This window comes from Protopterus annectens, chromosome 5.part0, assembly GCF_019279795.1.
Source record: "Protopterus annectens isolate FY-2018-M chromosome 5.part0, PAN1.0, whole genome shotgun sequence".
Lineage (NCBI taxonomy): Eukaryota > Metazoa > Chordata > Ceratodontiformes > Protopteridae > Protopterus > Protopterus annectens.
This window is the reverse complement of record NC_056735.1, coordinates 997,424,372-997,449,672: the sequence shown is the minus strand read 5'-3', so window position 1 is coordinate 997,449,672 and position 25,301 is coordinate 997,424,372. Positions and strand designations below refer to the sequence as shown.

The 25,301-nt window shown below is 40.4% G+C and overlaps 1 protein-coding gene across 1 annotated transcript in view; it reads right to left on the bottom strand.

Moving 5' to 3' along the window:
• Window positions 1-25,301, bottom strand: part of GRB7 (growth factor receptor bound protein 7) — a 2,830,640-nt gene that overhangs the window by 2,205,135 nt on the left and 600,204 nt on the right. The gene's annotated exons all lie outside the window — the stretch shown is intronic.

Here is a 25,301-nt window from a genome sequence, read left to right as displayed (position 1 = left end):
AAAATAGCGTTACAATAATGATGGAAAAATATAAGCAAGTTATCAAAGAGAAGAGACAGTGTAACATCTGTAGACTTAGTAAACTGTATCACAAAATTTTACAACATAAGGCAATTTATTTTTGTTTCAGAAAAAGGGAGTTGTAAGATGTGGGTCTTCTTTCTTTAAACTGTTGCCACTAGCATGTTGGCCATGTAGTGTGGATTTTCTGTGTACTAGGCAGTTTCAAAAATCACATGTGATGTGGAGGACTCAGAAAATTATGTGAAGATGAAAATCAAGCCAGAAAATGGGCTTCTAAAAACAGGGGACATGCTAAATCAGGCCTAAAAATAGGAACATTCCTCCAAAACAGGGACAGTTGGAAGTTCTGCCTCTGCTATGAGTTTGAGGTGTGTGGTACTGGGTAGTGCAGAAAAGAATCAGTTGTGGTTCATGCTTGATTTCATGGATTTTCCATGCATTTTTACTTTATTCTGCTTTGATTATCACAAATATACAAAGAACATGCATGTGTGAATTTTCCAGATATGAAAATTGGCTACTAACCTGTAGACAGATGGACACTAAATTAAAAGACTGAATAACTGGCTACCCCAAAATTGCAATTATCCATGGAGACTTCAACTTAAATGCAGCATCTTTCAAAGGCAAACAACTGAACAAACTGCTTCTCCAACCTAATCTTGAACTGGTAAAAGTCCCTTCCAATATTAGTACTCTGCCTCAAGAATTTTGTCATATTGTTTGAGGGGATTACTCAAGCTGTAGACTTTGGACAAGCTGACCATTCAGCAAACCTTGACCTCACCAAGGCATCTGATACCATACCACACGCAAATATAATAAACAAGTTGAAGGAGCTCCAAACTGACCTATATGTGGTTAGAAGGATAGCCAAGTGAACTATGGACAGTGCTCACACAGAGTGTAGTGGGTGCATCCTCTGAGAGCATGAATGTGGCCAGTAGAGCTCCTCAGGGATCTGTGATAGGACCTCTGTTATTTGGTATCTACTTCTCATATCTCCTCTCATCAAATGACGATCTCAAATTAACAAGGGGTGCTGATGATTGCAAGCTGGGAGTTGTTGTCAAGTACCTCTCTGGCATTCAAACACTCTTCTTTATAGCTACAAAAATTTGTTAAAACTCAACACCAAAAAGTGTAATATTATAGTATTTGGTAAGTAATCCCTAGCTGCATCTTACTGTATAGATCGTATACTACTTCACAATGAAAAGGTGGGGAAAGACCTAGGTACTTGAGTGGATAGTTCTCTCACATTTTTGACCGTCATGGTAGTTAGGAAATGCTTTACCTTGCACAACCCATAGCAAAAATGATTTCTTCCAGATCAAAAGAAGTCCTCACTGACAAGACTCATTATTTACTACAAAGCTCCCTTTGGTATGTACTTTGATAAACATATCAAGCAATTGAAAAGACCTCAGAAGTTTGTAACTAAAAAGATCATGTGCTTGAAAGACCTATGATCTTGTGATTCTATGATCTTTATTGGCCCTTCTGAATTAAGCACATGACGGACTGATATACATGCATGACGCAAATGCAACTCCTCCACTGATTCCTGAGACAAATACAGCTCACTATGCAACCTAGCCAAGCAATTCTTCTGCTGACACAAAAACAACCACTACCAAAACAAACAAATCTCACTTTCAGCTGAACCTAAAGATTTTGTAAAGAAACAAATCTATTGACTGGTCAAAAAATGCAATACGGCTCTACTCCCCTGAACACCTCTAACACCACCACATACAAACTCTCATGCACTGACTGTGTCAATGAGGTTGGCAACCTGCAACACATCAGTAATACATGCCTACCACCCCTACAACCTCCTTTCTATCTCCCCCTTTACATTCCACTATTCCACTTCAAAAACATTAGAACCACAGATAATTGGACCAAATACAAATAGATACTCCCCCAAGCTCAGATCATCTAGCCCCTTGGTTCATTCACTTTTATAAGGACTTCATCTCCCACCTTCTCACTCATATACAGTCCCTGCATAACTAATAAGATTAGCCTTCAGATATGGAAAATAGCAATAGTCACTCCTATTCCAAAACTACCCAAAGAATTCTGTTCTATCTCTAAAAAAAATTTACAACCAAATTAATACTTATTTATATCAATACTGTCTTCTATCCAGGAAGCAGTATGGATTATGGTCTCTGGACATGGCACCACAACAGCTCTCCACTCCCTCACAGATGACACCCTATTTAGTATAAGTACACGTAACCTGACAGGAGCCATCTTTATTGACCTCAGAAAATTTTCTTAATGCATAATTCTTTATGCATATGACATGGTCATCTACAGGTCAAACAAATCCCACTCTATTATACAAACTCAGCCCCAAGATGACCTCCAAACCCTTAACCAGTGGTTAATAGGCCATAAATGTATACTCAGTCCCTCAAAAACAAAAATCAATTCTATTTGGAGCCAACCAAAAATATCCAAAGCACCCAGCTTCCTTAATATTAAAGATGTTAACAATACCACTATAGAAACTATCACATCCTTCAAAGACCTTGGCATTTGACTAGGCCAGTCTCTTAACTTTCAACTACACATTCAAAACATACAAAAAAATCAGCACGCTACCTTTTTGGGTGAACGAGTTATCACCTCTTCTGCCCAAGCTAGCAAAAGCTGCCATAGACAAAGGAATGCAGCTATCTCAATTTGAATATGGACTACCCATTATATCTTCACCCTCAAAGAAAAATGCCATCACCTTACAAACCATCTCCAATAAAATCTGCTGGTTCATTACTAACTCCCCCAATAATGAACGCCACTGCCTAACTCTCACCAAAGTGAAGTGGCTCCCAGTAAATTTGACAGCCAACCTCCTACTCGGCTCACTCATTCACAAAGACCTTTCTCCAGAGATATCATTCCTTCTCACTCATAACTTTTCACAAAAGCCCCCACATATAATCTCAGGGGTGTCTCTCATTCTCAACCCCCTACTAACTTCAAAAAGTAAACTTCATTGCACTAATCATGCATTCTCCATCCTAGCACCTAAACTATGGGACTCATTTTCTCTATCAATCCAATACTGGACTTCAGACAACAGCTAAAAGAACACCTCTTCACCCAAGCAAAGTGGAGCTGCACATACTCAGGTCATGTTACATGAACACTGCAGCTCTCTCACACACTCCTCTATCCCTCTTCCATCCTTCCTTATATCATCTTGACATCCCCTTACTGCCTCATTCATCCTACTTTCCTCTTCTCTTTGCACCTCTCACACACTTTTCCTTTCTACTCCTTTTCCCTGTGCATGTCTCTCTCCCATTTTCTCTGTCTTCTCCCCACAATATCCTTTCTTGTAATTACTCTCACTTTCTCACTTGTCTCTTCTACTGTCTTCATTCCTCTCTGTACAATAATATGCTGCCATCCCTGTATCATAAGCCATCTCAGTCATTATGGCAAGTATTTGTCCTCTGCAGATATGTTAAGGTATGCACAGTGAATAAGGCACATGTAGACACAATGACAACAATGCTCCCTCTGTGACTCGAGCAGCAGATATACACACTGCATCTGAAGTGAGTATACCCACAATTTTAAAGTCTCACAGACCACTGATGTGGTATAAACATAGTATCAGTCTGCATATGTGTTTCAGTATTATCCAGACAAAATCTGTGGTAACCCAGTCAAGCATGGGCATTACTGTGGTGTTACTTTTCGGCTATGAGGACACAAAGGTTGCAGACACAGAAGTGATTGGTTTGATGAGGTCTATGCTGGAACACACTACTGCCATACACACACACACAAAGACAATTTCTCATTACAGTATCACTGCACTCACTGACATTGTTGTTTGTGATCAAGAAATGGTATGTACAGGGGTTTGTCATGAGGGGACATTGTGATACATACAGTCTGCACCTGCATCTGGATGTGTACCACACTGTACCATCCCTCATTGTGGGAGGCCACAACACTCATCAATCATTAGCAAGATACCTCAAAAACAAACCACGTCAAAGTCACAATCCACCAATCACACCCTATTCCTGATGGAAAGAACAGCAGTCCTAATGCAACAAGCCAATATAATGAATGAAGATTATGGTCATGTAGTGGCACTGCAAACACACTGCAGGAGGTGATTATTTATGACAGAGAATACCCCATCACCTCAGGACTCCAGCTGCTGCATCAAGCCATGGCCACATAGTGGAACTTCCTCTCTTTCATAGGAGGAAATTGTCTGTGACTCAAAATATGTACCATTTCAAGGCACTCATCTTAGACTCCTGTGATGTGCCCCCTCCCCCAGTTTGTGTGCAGACAAATCTATGTCATTGTGTCCCTAACCACTTGTGCACATGGTGATGACAGCATCCCAACAGATCCTTATTCCTGTGTGGCACACATAAGTATAGATGATGGTACAGTATGGAATGAGTATGCACTGAAGAGCATAGCCAGATATTTTCACTACATATGCAATGTTTGCTCTGTTGGACACTGCTCTGTCACTGTGTGCTTATAAGGACATATACATTGGGACTAGATATCACTGTTCCACCAGCAATGTCCATGTACTACATCTATCACTGTCTGGATGGTAGTTGTGCAGCCAACACCTGTTGCTCTTTTACCACACTCTCATCTGACAATGATGTTGATGTCTCTGCCCTGTTGGTTGTATGTGTGTCCAGTCTTCATAAAAGTAGCCTTGGGCTTCCTAACCTGTTTCCTTCCCCCATGCAATGTACTACAAACATCACGCAGGATCACACAGAAGAACACTCCCAACCACATTGACACAGTAGTAGCAGGTTGAAAATACATTGTATGTTGTTGTGGGTTTGTCGGTGTATCATATTATACAGGAGTTCAACCACAGTTTGTGGATTCCATGTGGCAATCATTAACCAAGGCTCCAGTAAATATCCAACATTACCCTCACCACAGTATGCATATTTAGGGGGTTAATACATATGGATATATATGGATACATTAGACATGTAGCTGTATAATTTAACATTAGTCATGGTGCTTGCACTTATAATCCAGATGGCCTACTGGAACTTCAGAATGCAGAAAGTGACAGTGTACTTGACATGTGTGCCATACATGTGAATCATTGGAATCTGCTGTGCAAATACATTGGTTATCATCTCAGACAAGTCACACAGTACCAGTCAGTTCGTGGGATAATAGTCAGTCCTGTTCATAAAACTTTGCAAATGTGAACCAGTTGGGACTTTATTGTTACACGTGTGCAGTCTGTGCAGTTAGTACCTCAGAGAGGCAGGCAATGTCATAGAAATCATGCATGGTGTTAGCTGTTCCTGTGGTGTGTTAGAAAGCCATATATAATCCTCCATGTGTAGAAGTATTAAGTTGAGGAGCTTGTCGAATATTCTAGAGGTGGAGGCCTGTGAAATACCCAGTGCATTCCCAGTTGATCTATGAAAGGACCATGAAGTTAATTTTGGAAAGAGTTATATATGCAGGTTGGTCTCCATAGGTACTAAAAAGCCATGCATTCCTACAGAGTCTGTGTATGGGCAGTATGTCAACTAAGACCTGTACAATATTCATATTGACTATTATTCAATCAATAACCTACTGATCAGTGAATTTGCGATAAGTCAATCTTTGATGGTACCGTTTATGTTGGTGCTGGATGGCACCATGTGCATACTAGCAGGAACAGGCACTACCAAGGGTAATATAAAGTATGTTGGTGTACAATAGTTGCGGCAGTTTTGAACATTTTTGCTACAATAGCAACAATATGGCCTTTTATAGTCAGGAACACACAGCTGGCTGTGCAAGTTCCTCAATCAACAATTATGAATTGAGACTATGTTCACCGTGTATATATTTTAGTATCATTGGCACCTCATACTACTACCTCATTTCATTTGCTTGGCATTATGCAGCAATTTGCATATATGCAAGGCTGCTCAAAGTGACTTCTTCCCCATATTAAGATGATAACTTGCATCTGTCTGCTTGTTACCAATTGTAACACAAGTACATGCCATGTACTGTGTAACATGTCTGTGAATTTTACCATTATGTTCTATTTAGGCATACCTCTCAACTGATCAAATTTTCACAGAATGTCTGGATTTTGTCTTATATTTTTGGTATGTTCCTCATAAAATTAGTGTTTTTCTGGCAAATAAGCGAGGACCAAAGTCATTAAATAATGACAGACATTTGAGTTTCAGACTTCATATCAATCAGAAAATGCATGTTAATACAAAACCTGTTATTCTATACAACATTATAAAAGCAATATTTAAAATATGTCCCTGATTTGGGGTCTTTGCCCCCCAACTCCATTATTTTTAGGCTGATCCAGATTTCTTGTTCTTAGAGTTTGAGAGGTATGAATTAGGAGAATTACAACTTGGAAGGGGATTAACTGTCCCTAATAGGGACTGAACATTCAGTGATAACTTATTATCTAATAGGCAAGGCAGCATGTGGCTGTTCAACCTAACTGAATGCTCAGGCACTGTTATTGTAATGTTGCAAACTTTCTTTTAACATTTTAAAATTAACACTTTAACACTTAACATTATATTGGTGCTAATTACTTGCTCGTGCTTCTAAACTACAGATTTTCACAAAATGTCCAGATTTTTACTTCATGTATTGGTTTGTTCCTCATAAAACTGGTGGTTTTCTGGCAAATCAATGAGAATTGAAGTCGCTAAATGAAATACATTTGAGTTTCAGATTTCATATCCCTCAGAAAATGTAGGCTAACACAAAACCTATTTCTCTAGCAATGTTCTAAGTTTATAAGAGTAATATTTAAAATATGTCCTTATTTTTGGGCTGTTGTTACCCCATTATTTTAGGCTTTGTCCAGATTTCTTGCACTAACAGGTTGAGAGATATGTCCTTGCTGCATCCGCTGGCCTGTCTTGTCTTGTAGGCTTTACCTTGTATATAATGTAATTGTGTTTTTCATCCATACCCTGCTTCCTAACTGCAGATGCTGTTTCTGATAAAAATATTTAAAGCCTAATGAAAACAATTCCCTTAGTGCCTATCATAGATATCTGCACCATTTTTCCAACATTTCAGTTTGCTGGTTTTTTGGTATGATGACTGTTTATTCTTTTTCCTGTCTAGAATCTAACAGCTCTGAATGTCTTGCTGCATTTATAATTGCAAGCAATAATACTGGTTAATATCTCTGCAGCCTCAGATCCTGTCTTCTTCTAAGTGTGTGACTTAGCACTTTTTTCTGTTTTAAGTTTTTGATTCCAACAGTGTGTGATCCTGCACTATTATAGATCATTTTTTTTTGCCAGCGGCATTGCTTCAACATCATTTCAACTTATGTATATGTGCTTGTCTTCTGAGTTTCAGTATTTGTTTTGGGGCAATAATCTGTTTGTTTTGTCTCAGTTGCTTCAGTTTGCAATTTATTGACAATTTGTGTATTTGTTTCACTGCTTTTTGTACAACACCTTTGCTTTAGCATCCATTTCAACTGAGTCAGATCCTATTTGTAGATGGACTGTTTCCACTGATTATTTGTTTGACACTAATTGATCAATGTGGAAGTCTTAAACTTCAGTCTACTGTGGACTTGGACTGCTATCCTGACAGAATATTGTCATATGGTGAGGTCTGAGCTTAGAACAACTTGGATTTAGATCATGATTTCAGTCAATGGGCCTCAGCATTAAGATTTCACTGAGTTTTTTTTGAATAAGGTTAAACGTTTTGGTGTGATTCCTGATGACAAAATGACACTTAGAAACATACCTCTCAACCTCTTAACGCAAGAAATCTGGACAAAGCCTAAAATAATGGTGGGGACAAAGGTACAAAAACAGGGACAGATTTTAAATATTGCTCTTGTACATTTAGAATGTTGTTGGAATAACAGGATTTGTGTTAGCATGCATTTTCTGAAGGATATGGTCATTATTTAGTGACTTCATTCCTCTGTAATTTACCAGAAAACCACAGATTTTAAGAGGAACAGACCAAATATCTGAGGCAAAAATCTGGACATTCTGTGAAAATCTGTACAGTTGAAAGGTATGCTTAGAAACCTAGTGTCATCTATTGTTAAATCCTTTTTTTCTTGTATTATGCTTCTCTGTGTTCTTTCTTTCCTCTTCTTTCCACTTTAAGACCTTTCAGTGGTGGTATATGCCCTGGTATCTTCAAAGCATAACTGCTGTAGCTCCCTGTACTCAGTGGCTACAGATAGTTCAGAATTTCACAGATTATGTTCTTACTCCTAATCACCTCGATATCACCCCAATGTTGACTGGCTGCCAATCCAAGCACATGTTTTCTTTAAAAGCTTGTTGTTGGTTTACATGCATTGGATCCACTATATCTCAAGGAGTGCGTTGTCACCCTATTGCCCAGCTAGGCCTCAACACTCTTCTTACTTAAAGGTGTTGGAGATGCCCAGGGCGTGGTTGGAGACCTTATGAACCAGTTCTTTCTGTTACCAGTTTCCATGTAGATGGCAATATCATCTAGGTAAGCAAGAGCAAACCTTCCTGCTCCTGCTAGGATATGATCTACCAGCCTCTGGAAAGTTGCTGGGGCATTCTTCATCCCAAATGACATCTTTGTGAACTCATACAAGCCAAAAGGAGTCACAAAGGCTGACCTCTCTCTAGCACTGGGAGTCAAGGGCACCTGACAGTAACCATACCATGGGTAAGGTCAATAGTTGTAAGATACTTAGCCCCACCCAGCTGCTCTAGGACCTCATCTGTCCTAGGCATGGGGTAAGCATCTGACTTTGTGTGACTATTTAATTTCCTGTAGTCCACACAGAACCTGGTGCTGTCATCCTCCTTTGGCACCAGCACCACTGGGGAGGCCCAGGGACTGTTGAACTCTTGAATTACCCTAGTTCCAACATTTCCTGTATCTCCTCCCTCAGAGTCTGTTTGACTCTCTCAGGCACCTTATAAGGGCCCTGCCTAACAGGCCTTTGGGGTCCTGCATCCACCTGGTGCTGTACCAGGTGGGTGCACCCTGATTTCCCAGTGGACATGTCCTCAAACTCCTGTAACACTGCTCGGACTTCTCAAACCTGGGTAGGAGATAGCTGCTGGGACATTGCTACCCCTTCTACTGAGGTGTCAGTCCGAGCCTCACTGAGGAGATCAGTCACCAGCTCCCTCAGACTCCTGCTGCAATCAACTGCAAATGCTCAGCAGAAGGGCCTCCTTATCATGGTAAGGTTTCATTATGTTAACATGGTAGAATTTGTGCTCCTGCCTAGCAGTTCCACCATGTAGTTAACATCACTTACCTTTCTTACCACCTTGTAGGGTCCCTACCAAGCTGCTTGCAGCTTGTTGTATCTGACAGGAATGAGAACCATTACCTGCGGCCCTACACCATACTCTCTAGCTTGAGCATTCCTGTCATACCAGACCTTTTTCTGTTGTTGGACTTCTGCCAAGTTCTCCTGGGCCAAGCCCATGAGTTCCCTGAGCCTTGTCCTGAGGTTTATGACATATGCCACAACAGACTTCTTGTGAGATTCACACTCACCTTACCATTCATCACAAATTAAATCTAGGTGTCCCCTCACCCTATGCCCATACAGCAACTCAAGGGGTGAAAAACCTGTGGATCCTTGGGGAACCTCTCTGTAAGCAAACAAAAGATGGGGCAAATATTTCTCCCACTCCCTCTTAAACTGGTCTGCAAATGCCCGTAGGATGGACTTGATTGTAGAGTTTAACCTCTCAACCAGACCATTAGTCTGAGGATGGTAGTCTTCAGGTGCTTCACCCCACAGTACTTCCACAGACAAGCCAGCAGGTGTGACATGAAATTGGCACCTCTGTCAGTCAGTATTTCGTTTGGGAAACCTACCCTGCTGAAAATCTCTAACAAAGCATTTGCCACCTTTTCTGCCTCAATAGAGGTCAAAGCCACTGCCTCAGTGTATCTTGTAGCATAATCTACTACCACTAGGATATACTTTTTCCCTGTGGAACTTGGTGCACTCAGAGGCCTCACAATATCCATAGCTACCCTCTGAAATGGTTCCTCAATCACAGGCAAAGACATCAAAGGAGCTCTCACCTTGTCTCCCCCCTTGCCTACCTTTTGGCACTGCTCACAAGTCCTGCAGTACCCTGTTACATCTCTGGAAATTCCAGGCCAGTAGAAGTTCTGCATAATACATCTCTTTGTACATTTTATGCCCATATGACCTGCAAAGGGAATATCATGGGCTGTGGCTGGAAGCGCCAGACAGTAGGCTCTAGGTAGTACCAACTGCTGTACCCTCTCACCTTCTAGCTCTCCCTCAGGGGTCCACTCTTTATACAGTAACCCTTTGTCTCAGTATACAGATTCCCCCTCCCTTGAGAATCAGGTGCCTCACTAGCTACCTGTCTCAGGCCTTGCAATGTAGGGTCTGAGAGCTGAGCCTGTCTCAACTCTCTTTTTCTAACCCTCCCCAGCTCCCCTTCCACAGGAAGTCTGGCATCCTCTGACAGTGGTGCCTCACTGTCAGCCTGGGTACTACTACTCACCTCTACATTTGCAGTCACTCTGTCCAAGGGAACATCAGTACCCACAAACAGCTGTGGCTCACCTTCATTCTCACTGCTACAGATCAGCACCCTCCCTGAAGTAACCACCTCACTAGTCCTGGCTGCAAGTATGCAATCTGTCTGGGTCTCCCACAGGCTACCAGACCCACATGCTTGTCTTCTAGCCTAACTGTGTGTAACTGCATAAGCACATGGTACTGCCTCATCCAAATCCTTCCCTATCAGGACATCTGCAGGATGGTAGTTTGGTGCACTTGTTGTCCCAAGACAACCTACTATTGGCATTTTATCTTTCCCACTTACTGGCTCTCTTACTTCCCCACCTTGCCTCCATGGACATCTGTATGCCACATGGCCCCACTGGTTGCATTCAAAACATTTAACCCTAGGTCCTGGACATATATCTGGACTAGTAGCTTCACCTGCTACTGGCAGAGTCTGTTGGGGCAGTCTGTACTGCCCACCATGGGTTCCTTCAGACCCATGAGCAGTACTGGGGATCCCTTTCTTGCACAGGGATGCCCTGCTTGCTAGGTATAGGTCTCCCTTCTTCCACACCTCATCTGAAGTAGCACATTGTCTATCAGCTAACCAGATCCTCATGTTCTCAGGCAAATTGCTAAGGGCTTGTGCCCTCACCAAAAGGTCTGACAGCCCTTCAAAAGTGGTGACCTGACATCCACTCACCCACCTATGAAAATAAGTGCTCAGTTCAGCAGCATATTCACACATACTTTCATTTGCCTTGGGTCTATACTCATGAAACGTTTTCCTATACATTTCATTTGTTAGCCTAAAAATATTAACAAACAGTTCTTAACAGTAGTATAATCAAAACATTCCTGATCAGAAATTTTAGACAACACAGTTACAGCTTTACCATGCAGTAAGGGGGTCAGGAATCGTACCTAGAGCCGTTGGTCAACATCATACTGTTTACATACCCTCTCAAACATATGAATGAAACTATCAAAATGATCCCCCTCTTTAAACTGCGGAAGAAATTTACTGACCTTTTGTGCTTCTGGGATCCAGTTACTCCCTTCCCCATTACCTCCATGACTCTGGCGAAGTGTCAGCATCTCCCTTTTGTGCTGCCTCTGCCTTTCTTTTTCTTCAGCTTCCTAGCATAGCAGTTTCTCATTCTCCTCAGCCTGCAAACATCGCAATTTCTCGCTGTCCTCACTCTCTAGATGCCTCAGTCTCATAGCTGCTTCTATTTACAAATACCTGGCCTCCAACTCAAGTCTCTTTAGCACCAGATGGATTTTTAAGTCCTCTGCAGAAAGATTGAGTTGTCCATTCTCTGAGAGTGGTACATCTCCACTGCCAGTCTGATCATCCTCCTGGATGCTGTTTTCTGATGCAGCTGTGACCAAAGCTGCAATCATGTCTACCTTAGTCAGGTTTCCATGCAGCAGTCCCCTAGCCTGGCACATCTCCTTGTCAGCATTTTGTACTCCTCTGCCGACATGCTTGCCTGGTCTCGCTGACTAACTAAGCTAACAAAAGAAATAAAACAATTGTGATATGAACTCTGAGTATTCACTGCATGGCTGATTTAGAGTACAAAAATACCTTCAATGAGCACTGTACACAAGCTACAGGAATTCACTATCCACACCACTACAAGCCAGTTAGTATTTGCCAACCAATTAATATGTGGTGTGGAAATCTCACTACTGCCAAACAATTAATATGTGATGCCTGTGCACTGGCCCAGCAATCAGGGAGCCTCAATTCTCCCCACTAACACCAGTGAGGAGTGTCCATATAGGGAAAGAATAATAAATACACACACAGTAAAGTACATTTTCCCTTAAGAGCACACAGAGATCACAGTCAGCCTGGGGCTGGTTTCCCCTTTTTCTCCGGATCCCCAATAAGACTCCCCACTTGCACAGCTATAGGGTCCAGAGCTCAGCCTAATGAGCAAGCTAAAACCTCCAGCACCTTCTCTGTCCAAACAGTGCTTCATGTCCCTGCCCAAGTAGCTGACACACACACACACACACACACACACACACACACACACACACACACACACACACACACACACACACACACGCACACACACACACACACACACACACACACACACACACACACACACACACACACACACACACACACACACACACACACACTTTGAGATAACAGTTATATACAACCACATAGACACTCCTGGGGAAGGCTGACACAGGTTCTCCAGCTATGCTCCTTTTACCCAGACTATACGGTAGTACCACTTGCCACCACCCACTAATATTTATCAGCTGCCAAAAGGCCCTTATGAAAGGGTGTCCAATTATACTGTGCAATATTATTATTCAAATGGTAAGTGCAACTGAACAGTCAAGGCTTATTTGGAGTGACTTGCAATGTACTCTTAGAGCTTAAATTATCTCTACACAAAACAGCCACAGTTGAAAGGTTTAAAAATATTTAATAATAAATAATAAAAACACAAGACAATACTTCTTACCACACAGTGCTAGTCAAGAGTTCAGAGATCACAGAGAAATACTTAAAATAATACAGTGGAAAAGTTCTGACATCAAAACAGAAAAAAACTAATCTAATCTTCCTAGTTCCTTGCTATATCTAAGAGAAAACACAGTTCTAAAATAAACTTACATATAGAGCAAGACTGTGCTGGTGATGTTGGATGTACTCAAGACAAATGTTCTCATTCTTTCCATTCTTAAATTGATAACACAGTACCACTGATTAATTTCAGATTACATCATTTCTTTCTGGTTCCCAGGCTAACAGAAACTCAGAGGTTAATAGCCCTTTTGATCTTACAGCTGGTCAGGAAGCCAGAGGAATAAAAAAATATATACATGTAAATTCTAGCCATTAACTCTAACCTCAAAACAATAGGCAGAATGCCTCCTTCTAGACATCTCAGCTCCTAGGTTTAGATCAAAGAATTTCATAATGCTTGACTTACCAGCTTTGTTACAGCAGAGTGTGCTGTTGTTACATTTTTGGAGTTCCACATTTAACAGCATTTTCTTCCATTTAAGAGAACAAACCTGTGGCTTGTATTAATATTTACAAATGACAGAATTATCTACAAAATTCTACTTGGCTAGGCTGGCAGCCTTCACCTATCTTTACACAGGGATGCAGAGGTGCTTGTCCACTTGCAAAAAATGCGTTTTTATGTGAATAAAGCTTCAGCTGGTTGTGCTCAGCCACATGTAGCTTCATCTGGAAATACCTCTTGATACTTCATAGTAGAGTAGGTCTCTTACATCCCTATGCCCCTACCTACTATGAATAAGCAACTTGTATGCAGATGCAGAGGGGTCTATATTATAACATCGAAGTATTAAAACTTTGAATGTTATAATATCGAACCCATTCGATCGAAAGACCATAAAATCGAACACTCAGAATTGCAAATTTTTTCCCAAGGAAAAAATTTGCTGTTCCGACAAACATACACACAACACAAGCACACCAAAATAAATGATCCACACATATACACTTCACAAAACCCTACCCTAAATCATACATACACTACTAACTATCCACCTACCTTATCCCAATCCTAACCCTAAGGTCCGTAACTACTGCACACTCACCTTACCCGCTCCCTAACCCTAAAGTCCCTATCGCACACTCACCTTAGCTGCTCCCTAACCCTAAGGTCCCTATCGCACACTCACCTTACCTGCTCCCTAACCCTAAGGTCCTTATCGCAAACTCACTTTCGTTCGCACACTTACCTTAAACCAGTCCGTAACCTTCGCTCCACAGTCGAGGAAAAAGTGAAGCTGCAGAAACGGCCCACCGAATACTTTCCCTAGGTAAGCATTCAATATTCTGCAGCTTCGCTATTTTCAGCATTCGGTGCATAGGGTTCGATATTATAACATTCAAAGTTTTAAAACTTCGGTGTTATAATATAGACCCAATGCAGAGTTATGCTGCAGTCTCCATTAAAGGGTGCTTGGTTGTGGCAAAACATGTACCTTCCCCTCAAAAAAGAGAACCAGTATTCACAATGAAATATTGCTAGCACTGGTCACCTGATTGACCTTTCCCTCTTCCAGCCCTATAGTGTCCAAGTAACTAAATGATCTTTGGCTAACAGTAGCACAGTCAAATGTCCTACCACTTTTCTAGTAGACCAGTTCCTTTTGATTGGTTTTTACAGAGATGATGACACATGTATAATCCTCTTCTGACAGCAGAATAAATGAGCCATGTCCATGCTAGTTTGGCAGTGGTCTGTGAAACTATGCTCTGTAGAGTCTGACAACTGAGCTGCCATGACAATATGTCATTGAAGCCACAGGCATACTAAAGGGAGAGGTATATATTTTATGAAATGTAGGCATATGGAGAAACACATGCACACACACACAGACACACACACACACAGACAGACACACACAACACACACACACACACACACACACACACACACACACACGCACGCACGCACGCACTCACACACACACACACACACACACACACACACACACACACACACACACACACACGCATATAGCTGGCTTATACACAGGTATCTTTTTGACTACCTGCACCATAACAAAAACACGACAGTCATATTTGCTAGTCTGGGGTGAGGGTGAGAGGCACTTATACTCTTATATACTCCTTTCCTGGATGATATCTGTCCTAGCCTGGATAACATAAGAACTCTTGATCCTTTGATCCTTGTGAGCACTGCTTTAGAATGTCCTCAAAGGAAACAGCTTAGATACACTAACTCCAAGCTCAGGTCAGGTGATTCCCATAATATTTGTTGTGGCATTTGTAATCAGCCATATATTATAAAAAACATCCCAGGTGTGTAGCCACAAGCAAGAAATATAAGTTGGTAAAAAAATCTGATCCATGGCATGGCATTGCATGGCACAGCGCTGCACTGCTAAGGTAGGAAGAATGATTTTCAGATCAGATGTTACAGAAAGGATGGGAGGTGTCCTGTGAAAGTTGAGGCAAGGGGCTGTATCAGTAACAGACATAGGCTGTCATTGCATACTAGTACAGTATAGACATCAGTATAGTCTACACTACACAGCTAACTACCTTGGAGAGAAAATGGGGAAAAGTACATCATCCACCAATATGTTTGCATCTTCACCGCCATTTCCTCCAAATGCTTACAGCTTTGTGCATAATGAGTTTGCATTTAACCGATCCCATTGTTACCCTGGCTCAAAATGGTAGCAACGGTTAATGGTGTTGCATCCTGACTGACACGTCTCAGAGGAAACCTATTCCATTGCTGTCATGAGATTCAGACTGATTCCTTGTCTCCTATGGTACTTTTATTTTACCGCTGCTATCATTCATGCCACTACCTTTGGAATAAGACTATTTGCATGTTCTTACGATGTGCTACATGATTCATGACCTCTATGTTTGTTTGTTTCTTTCGGCTTTTTCCGGTTAGGGGTCGCCACAGCGGAACTCCGGTCTGTTAATGATTGGCAGTAGATTTTGACGTGCTGGCTTGCCGGGCCTAATGCACAACCTTCAACGAAGGACACCCATTCACGCATGTCGCCACACAGAAGACGCTCTAACTGAGAATCAAAAGCCTAATTACTGAAGCCATTTTTGTCTACCTTGCCAGATCCTTTGATCTTCTCGATCCCTCAGTTCTCCTAGACCAACTTGCTGAAATAGGCATTAGCAATGGCATAGTGCCCTGGTTCAAAAAATACCTTTCTAACTGCCACTTCTTAATGAATTTCAACTCATCAATCTCTTCACCAATCCCTCTGTAGAAAGTCATCCCCCAAGATTATACTCTAGTACCTCTACTCTTTTCAATCTACATTAACAAACACCCTCTTGACTCACATCAGGTTCCTCTCCTGCTTTATGCTACTGACATGGTCCTATTCCTCTCTAACAATCCTGTCTCCTCTTTTGAATTCAAACTTCAGGCTGATTTTCATGCCTTTATTCAATGGGTCAATGATACACAATTACTGCTTAACTAATCTAAAAGAAAATCAATGCTTTTTGGCACTAGACAAAAGCTCACATCTTTCCTCAGACCTCTACAAACCCTCAGTCATCTAAATAACACTACGGAAACTGCTACTACATTCAAATATCTAGGGATTTGGTTGGACCCCTTACTAAACTACCATCGCCACCAGGACTACATTACAATATCTGGGTAATAGGGTCTCCCTTTTTCTTCCCAGACCCTATAGGAATGCCATAGCTAAAGGTATCTTACTGGTTCAGTTAGAATATGGTCTCCCTGTAACGGCTGCAGCCTCTAAAAGAAATGGATCCACCATTCAAACCATCTCAAACACCACCATATGCAGACTCATCACTATTGTAAAATGAACTCTACTGCAAAACCATTGAAAAAGCTAAATGGCTACCTGTGAAACAACATGCAGACTTTCTACCTGCCTCTCAGCTATTAAAACTTATCAAGATAGAGACCTTCCCCAATAGCCTCAAGACTATTTAGAAATGCACCAACATATAATCTTAGAAGTCTTAACCACTCAGGTCCTTTTCTCCAAACCTTCAAACTAGGCTTCACAGCATACACCTTGCTTTCTCAATCCTTGGTCCCAAACTGTGGGAATCTCTCCCTGCTTTTCTTAAAGATCATTCAACTTACTGCATTTTCTGATCAGAACACATTACAAGACTCAAGGAAAATCCAACTGCTCTCTGGTAATAAAAAGTAACCTCTTCCAATAAAAAGTAGAGTCAGATCAAAGTATGTTCCCCCTACACACCTTCTCTGACTCTACATTTCATTCTGATTCTTTCAGCATGCCAACTGTGACATTCACACTGTACATCATGTGCATATAATACATGTATATACTGTGTTTTGTCGTTCACTCTATATGTAATGCCATGTATCTACTGTCTTTATACCACCAAGCTAATTTTCATAGTCACATTGTATATTATGCAAGTACATTTTGCATTTTCTCATTTATTCTGTATATAATGTGATGTTATCTGTTGTGTTTCCCATGGGCTAAGACTGAAATAAGTCTTATCAGGGTCAGTGCTCTATCTTGGATAAAAAAATGAAAATAAATAAACATGCATACTACCTGTCACCTCCTTCCGAAGTTCTAGGGAGAAGGCTTATGTTATGTTCTGTTCAAATTCCCGTCTTTAGCAATTCATGGATAACATCAGTAAGGGGGTTATTTTTCTGCCCCACTAATTTTCCTCTAGGCAATGTAAATAACTAGCCAATTCATGAAAGCCTGCAAAAAGCAAAGTTAAAATCTTTCTTATATAGAATGTCAAGTGCTGATATGTTGCATGAACTGACAGTTTATTTATCCCATTGACTAATATGTACAGTTATTTTATGTTAGTGTTTTGCATTATGTAATCTCCTGAGCCTTTGCTTATGCTGTCAAAGAAATAAAGTTCTTCCGCTTTATTAATGAGGTGATTACCAATGGAAAAATAAATCTCATGTGAAGAAAGAACTATGGTAAGAGTCTCTGGGTCAGTGCATTTTTACATTTCAGTCAAACAAAAGACCAAGAATTGTCCCGAGCTAAGCACATTTTGCAGCTAAAGACCCTTAACCTATGCTATTAATTTTATTGCAGATGAGGGTGGAGGGTAGTAACATGCAGCCAGCTACATGAAATGAATTATTTTATGCATTGGAACAGTAAACAGTAAACATTACTGGTAGAAGTTTGTGTTACTTCTCCATGGGAGTAAAACAAGAACCTTGTAATTACTATTTTTAGACTAACACCCTATGCAGCATTTATGGAACATGGGCAGAGTTAACAAGATTGTTTCTTGTTTTCTAATGCCCCCCACATCGCATTCCCAAGTCACTTCTTTCTCTTGGAATTATGGCAGCCACTCCATGGGGAGCTGCCCTGCTGCCAGAATATTGCGGTTCATGAACTCACAGTAAAGCTATCTGAATCGGATTAGTCTGAACATTTGCTACAGCTTAGACCATATATTTGTGCTTGACTTCAGGACATTCTCTGAAGTGCCTGTGGCAGATTACTAGCAGCTCCAATTTTAGGATAATTCTTTGAAATGCTGGCCACTAAGAAAAGCAAGCATTGATTTCAGAGGTGGCCTTACACAGCCTGAGATCTAAAAAAACAAATTACAGGCAATAAAACCATGTGGTAGCAACATCTTTTAAAAATGTCAGATATGTAATTCTGTCAGAAAGCAGTTTATGTACACAAAATGTTAATATAAAACACTGTTGAAAAGGTAATTAGTTTTTGCTTTTCATTTCTATCCACTTTTTTTTGAGTATTTTGATTGCAACAGAGGGGAATATTGCCCACACATGCAACTTTACCCTAACCTTCTAAACCTGATCGTTGTCAGCTGCTTGCTAAATAGGGAGCCGTCATGCCACCTTAGCACATAAGGTATATGCAAGCCAGAATATGTGTGCTGACAGACCATGACACATTGTTAGTTGCTGTTTCTGACATTGCTGGCCTGTTGTCTCACACAAAGTTTTGTGTGCATCCCTGACTTCATACCCAACGATTATAGTTGTTCTCTCTCTCTCGATTTTTCTTCCACATATTTCATGGGGTAGTTCTTTCAGTATCACATTCTCCCTTCAGGACATCCTTTACACCACCAATGCAAAATTGTTAACTTCATTATGGCAACAGCAACCAGTACTAGTAGCATTAAAAAACCACTGGGTAATTTGCCAGGACTAATCATAACCGAAAACAGTGCTGACTAGTTTAAATTTTCAGCAAATTACCCATTATTTCAGAGAATGTTGCAAGTTACAGATCACTTTTTCCCTTCCAAGTAGCAATAGTCTTAATTAGTTATACATTCATGTATGTGGAGGATGCGTACGAGAGAAATAATAACATGGATAGGCTTGTCACTTCTGAGAAACCAGTGAATAACTACAAATAGCTGACTTATTGTAATATGAAAGGTCAATCCACTGGGTCATTAAGCTAAAAAATAACCATCTTTAAGATATTAACTAAAAATGCAAGTCTGTTTGCTTTAACAGTTATTTTCTGTTTTTATTTTTTTTTTTAACTTGCATTTAGGTTTTAATGGTGTAACAGAAGGGCAGAAGCCAAATGTGTGCCACATTTTATCCTGGATAGCAGGAATGGTTCATGTTTTACAGTGAAGCCCATCCAATTTTTAAAGCACTACATGTTAAAACTTACATGCTGCTCAAACCCAGGACAGCAAAATAGTACTGGTAGGTGTTCCCCTAACGGAAAGTCATGCATATGAAGTGAATTCTGATAGTACTGGCATGCTTATGGTTGTATATGTGGCATAGCAACATACCAAACATTTTCTAAACCAGGAAATAAATAGTCAACAGCAAAGTTTAACATTTCTCAAATACAGGCCTTAACAGGCTACAATGGGACCAGTTGTGTGTGTGCCAAACTACAAAGCTAGGATAAAGATAAAAATAAAAAATGGCTACTTAAATATTAACTCTGTGAAATAAAACTTTAACAAGTCAATGATAGGTGTGATTTAAATTGTTGGATCTCAAAATAATTGGGTAATATTGTGGAGAACCTCTGTCATCCTGCAACTATAACCCGAAACATAATTTTCAGCGCTGCCCACATATGATGTCATATGAGGGAGCAGAAGTTGCCCAGGTGAGTCCGGATGTTACATCAGAATCTCTTGTCCCCAGGAGAATTGCTATGCCATTCAGATATGATGGGATTCAGAATCTCATCACAAGTGCATGATAATATCTGACTCTGCTCCAAGACATCATGTAATTCGGGATGACTCTCAAACACACCCAACTTTTCATGTCAGACACGATATGTAAAACTTTGTCATGTATGCATTACTTTATTTTAAAATAAGAGGAGGGCATGCTCTAAGTCTACACTAGCACAGTACAGTCTGAAGTTTTACATAAACCTCTATTTGAGTTGTCTCGTATACTAAGGGTGTGACACTAGAGAAACATAACCATTCATGACCATTATCTGCAGTCTGGGCTCCCTAACACATCTCTGACCATGGTACAGCTTCAGCTGTATACCATTGCTGGCACACAGCTGAAGCACTGCCAATGCCAAGAACACCCATTAATTTGAATAGATTATATCACTACTTTGGCATTTTATACAGGCATTCAATGCCAATGTAAAATTTTAAAGTCCTGTGATGTAGCAAACCTGATTCCTATTTTGGAGCTGGGTGTAGGCCTCCATGAGTCCTCATTAGCCTATGCAGACTCAGGGTTCCTGGAGTCCTTTTTTTTAGAAATGGGAGTGTGTAAGTGCTTGGATAGAATGCTAGTACATGTGTAATCTTTTTTGGAAACCAGACCAAAAAACTGAAAGGTTTACTATCATTTCAGTGAATTGTGTTAATCTGTACCATGTTATATTCAACTGTACTACACACCACCACTACTAACTACAGTCTGCACAGCATTCTCCAGCCCCAACCCATGAGTGACATGCAGTGGTAGGCATGCCAGAGGTATAAGGTGGAGCTAAGGGGCAGCTGCTCCAGGCACAGGATCTTAGGCATGCCAGAGGACTAAGGCAGAGCTAAGCAAGCAGCTGCCCCAGGCACAAGATCTTAGGAGTGTGATTGCCAGATACTGATGGTATGGAAGTACAGTAGTAATAGTATTCAAAATGCAATGCTGATATTGTATTTGTGGTCACAGCTGTAGTGGTTTATGTGTGGTACCTTACCATGTTGGCTGTTATATTTGCAGTAAGTGGTTTGCCATAGCATCAGAATAGAAGACTTTTTTTTTGGTCCTCAACTTTAAGAAAGTCCCACTTATTTATGTGCCAAAGATCCCACTGTGAGAGAAAAGTACAGCAAAGAAAGAGATCTTCAATCTGTTACAAAACACAGCTATCCAAGATGTGCCACTAGATCACAAAGGAATTGTTACAAAACACAGCTATCCAAGATGTGCCACTAGATCACAAAGGAATTGTTACAAAACACAGCTATCCAAGATGTGCCACTAGATCACAAAGGAATTGTTACAAAACACAGCTATCCAAGATGTGCCACTAGATCACAAAGGAATTGTTACAAAACACAGCTATCCAAGATGTCCCACTAGATCACAAAGGAATTAAGTTGGTACCAAGGAAAACAAAAGACCTCATGTTCATCCTAAATTTACTTCATTCCCATATAAACGTTTTGAAAGATCATGGTGCAGTACATCTTTCATCGCTGTCAAAAGGAGGTTGTATGTGCTTTTTTGGATATCCAAGTCACTTTTTTCCACTTAAAAATAATCAAGAAGTCCAAGATGTATCCTGTGATTCCAGGTATCAGCTGGTCATTAACAGTTCTGGATCTGAACTGTTTCATTTGGTCTTACCACAGGGGTGCCGGGGTGCACACTAAAATGTATGTCTTTCACTTTAGTGATCCAGAGATTGTAGAGTGACAGGCTGCTAGTCATTGACATTGCCTCAGTGAAAACGTCAGTGTCTATGTAAGAGTCTCTGATTGGTCTGTTTCAACACTTAGGGATAATGGAGAACAATGCAAAGTCTGAGATGACATCGCATCTACTCGCATTCATAGGCTGCAGTCTGAAAACAGTTTCATGCCGATCTTGCTTACCCATTCCTTTATAATCTGGTCATTCAGATTGTTCTGACAGAATTCATCTCAGCCAGCCTTTGCCAGCTGGTGGCAGCAACAATTTCTATGGTCCTGTTCACAAATTTTACATAAAAGTACTTCAGTGAACCCTAAGAGTGAGGTAGCCCCATGTCCCAAGTCCCATATTCAATGACAGTACCAATCAGAATATGCAAAACCTGCAAGATGCACCTAAGACACTGATTGTGTGCTCCAAAGCTGACAATAGGCAATCTGTTTCAGGCCACTATCTCTTTAATGCCACCACAACTGCTTCTGCCATAGGGTGGGGGGACAGCATCAGGCACTGATTGTCCAAGACATCTGGTTATACTTCAAGGCCACATTAGTGGTTTGCAGATGGAGGCAGTCCTCACAAACCAAACTTTCCAGGACTCTACTTCGGGGTGTGATAGTCAACCACACTGACAGCAAGGCAGTTGTCTGGTATTAGGCAAGAAGGAACCAACTCCTACCTCCTGTTTCAAGAAATGAGGGTATGGGAATGGGCTGTGACATCCGACAATTTTCCGACAGCAAACCAAAACTTTTGAATTCATTAGTGGACAAGCTCAACTGATGGCTTCTGGCAGCATAAGAGTGGCCCTTCAGTCCCTCAGTGGCATAGAAATTGTTCCACAATTGAGAGAAGCGTTGCTATAATCTGTGTGACTGTCCACCCAGTACCAAGTACATCAGGTTCTTCCCCTCATGTGTCCAGCAGAGAATGCTCCTGGGATGTTCTCATCCAGAAATGTCTCTTGGACTCTTCCATGCTATCCACTAGTTATCTGCTCTCGATGTTCCTACAGAAAGACAAACAGCACTAATTTAGGGTCATTCACATAGCCCCATTTTTGGCCAAAACAAACCTGGTTTCCCTTGCTAATTCCTCAGTTATTTGGGAAGCCTTTCTGGCTAAGGCCTAAGTGATCTAAAGTAACTATAGCTAAGTGGCTAACAACCTTTTTGAATATTAAACAACCTAGATTAAATTTTGCCATGAAAAGCACAAAAATCCATTATCTTCTGTTCCTAAAGCCTACTCAATCAGAGCAGTGGCTATTCCTTTGGCCTTGTTGTCCACAGTACTGCTTTGCAAAATATTTATGGTGCACCTAGCTGTTTTGCAGAATACTTTTGCAAGACACTATAATATAAATGTAATCTCAAGGTCTCGGTCTTGCTTTGAGGCATATTTATCAGATTTATGTTCTCATGATGGGAGCCTACCTAGAAAGATCAGCTTGGGACTCTGTCCGGCAGTTAATGAAGATGTATATTCTCAAACTAGATATGAAAGTTATGTGCTTACATAAGGATAGATCTGGATGAAGAGGCCCACCTTCATCAGAATACTCTATTAACTTCTACTCCTTTCACTGACTTAATCTGGACTTTTGTGATTATTTTGTCCACCTTGTGCAGCACATGAAACATTTAGAAAGGAAGGTCTTGAAGCTCTGTATTATGGATAAAGGTGAGGGGTTTCATAGTGTAGAACAGTTTCAAAATCAGAACCTGATTATCCGAGCCCTGAAATTAACATGGATGGACATATTCAGTCATATCTAGTATTAAAGCAAGTACCTAACTTTTGTAGATGCATTACAGTCGACAACATTTGCTTGATGGCAGAAGGAAGCCTATCAAGTCTACCCATTTAAGTATTTCAACATTCTACCTGCCCTCCAGATACCTTCTGTCATAAAGAAAACAGGTTAAAACACAAACCAAACTTACAAAAAACAAAAAACAACAGAGTAGGTGCAATAACAGGCCGGAAAACTGAAATATGTATTAGCGCTTTCGTCAAGTTTTATTAACTCAACTTCCTCAGACATTTAATATATCCTAAAACTACAATTTACATAAATTTTGTCATGAATCACAAGAGAAAAAACACAATTAAAAAAATCACATGATTAGAAAATCATATGACCATACTTCAGCATTTACCACTCATAAAAAACAAGAAAACAGTATTTTTACACAGAATCAAAATATACTGTATACACTAAGTACCAGTGATTCCATTTTCGTGTTGTAAAAAACTACTCTACAAATTCCTAACTAGTTTACCTAACAAGGCTTCTCAGCTTTAAAATACATGCTATGGACCATACATCATTCAATCCCAGTCTAACATAAACTCGAGTTATAATCTGCCATCTTAATTCACATTCTTCTAATTTCAAAGTTCTGGCATCATACTTAACCTGGTCAATAACACGGAACACAAAATGAATGACCAGGTTGATCCCTAATATGCTTAGCCAAAGCATTTTCCATCCTACCCTTTCTGATGTTATAAAGGTGCTCATACACTCGTTCCCTTAACTTTCTATCAGTTTTGCCAATATAAAAACAAGATCAAGACTGACATTGGGCCAAATAAACAACTTGGTTGGAATTTAAAATTAATTTGAATACATTTAATTATTTTACTATGCCTTCCCCCAGGGTTCCTATTATATTTGGGATTCCCAAGATCCACAAGGACCTGGAAACCCCCCCTTATACCTATAGTGAATGGTCATGATTCCATTACTTATCCACTGGCTAAATATGTGGACAGCTTTTTAAAAAAGTTTGTAATAAGGGAGCCATTTGTGTGTAGGGATTCTAGGTCCTTCTTGGTGAGTATCAACGAGTTAAAATTTGAGGCAGAGTTTAATTTTGCCACTGTGGATGTGAAGAACCTATACACAGTTATTCCACTTGAGCATGGTATCGAACGGGTTAGTTTATTATTAAGTAGAATGGGGGCTAGTAAGGGAAATATCCCTTATTCAGGAGTTGTTGAAGATTATTTTGGCGAATAATTTCTTCATATTTGAAGGGAAGTATTACATACAGAATAAGGGAGTGACCATGGGTTCCCCAGTGGGAGCCAGCTTTGCAAATTTAGTTATGGCATACTTGGAGGAAGAGTATATTCATAATGAAAAAATAAACACCACCAATGTATCCATTATTATACTAGATTTCTGGACAATATATTTATAATATTTAAGGGAGACCCTGATTTATTTGGAGAGTTTTTGGAATACT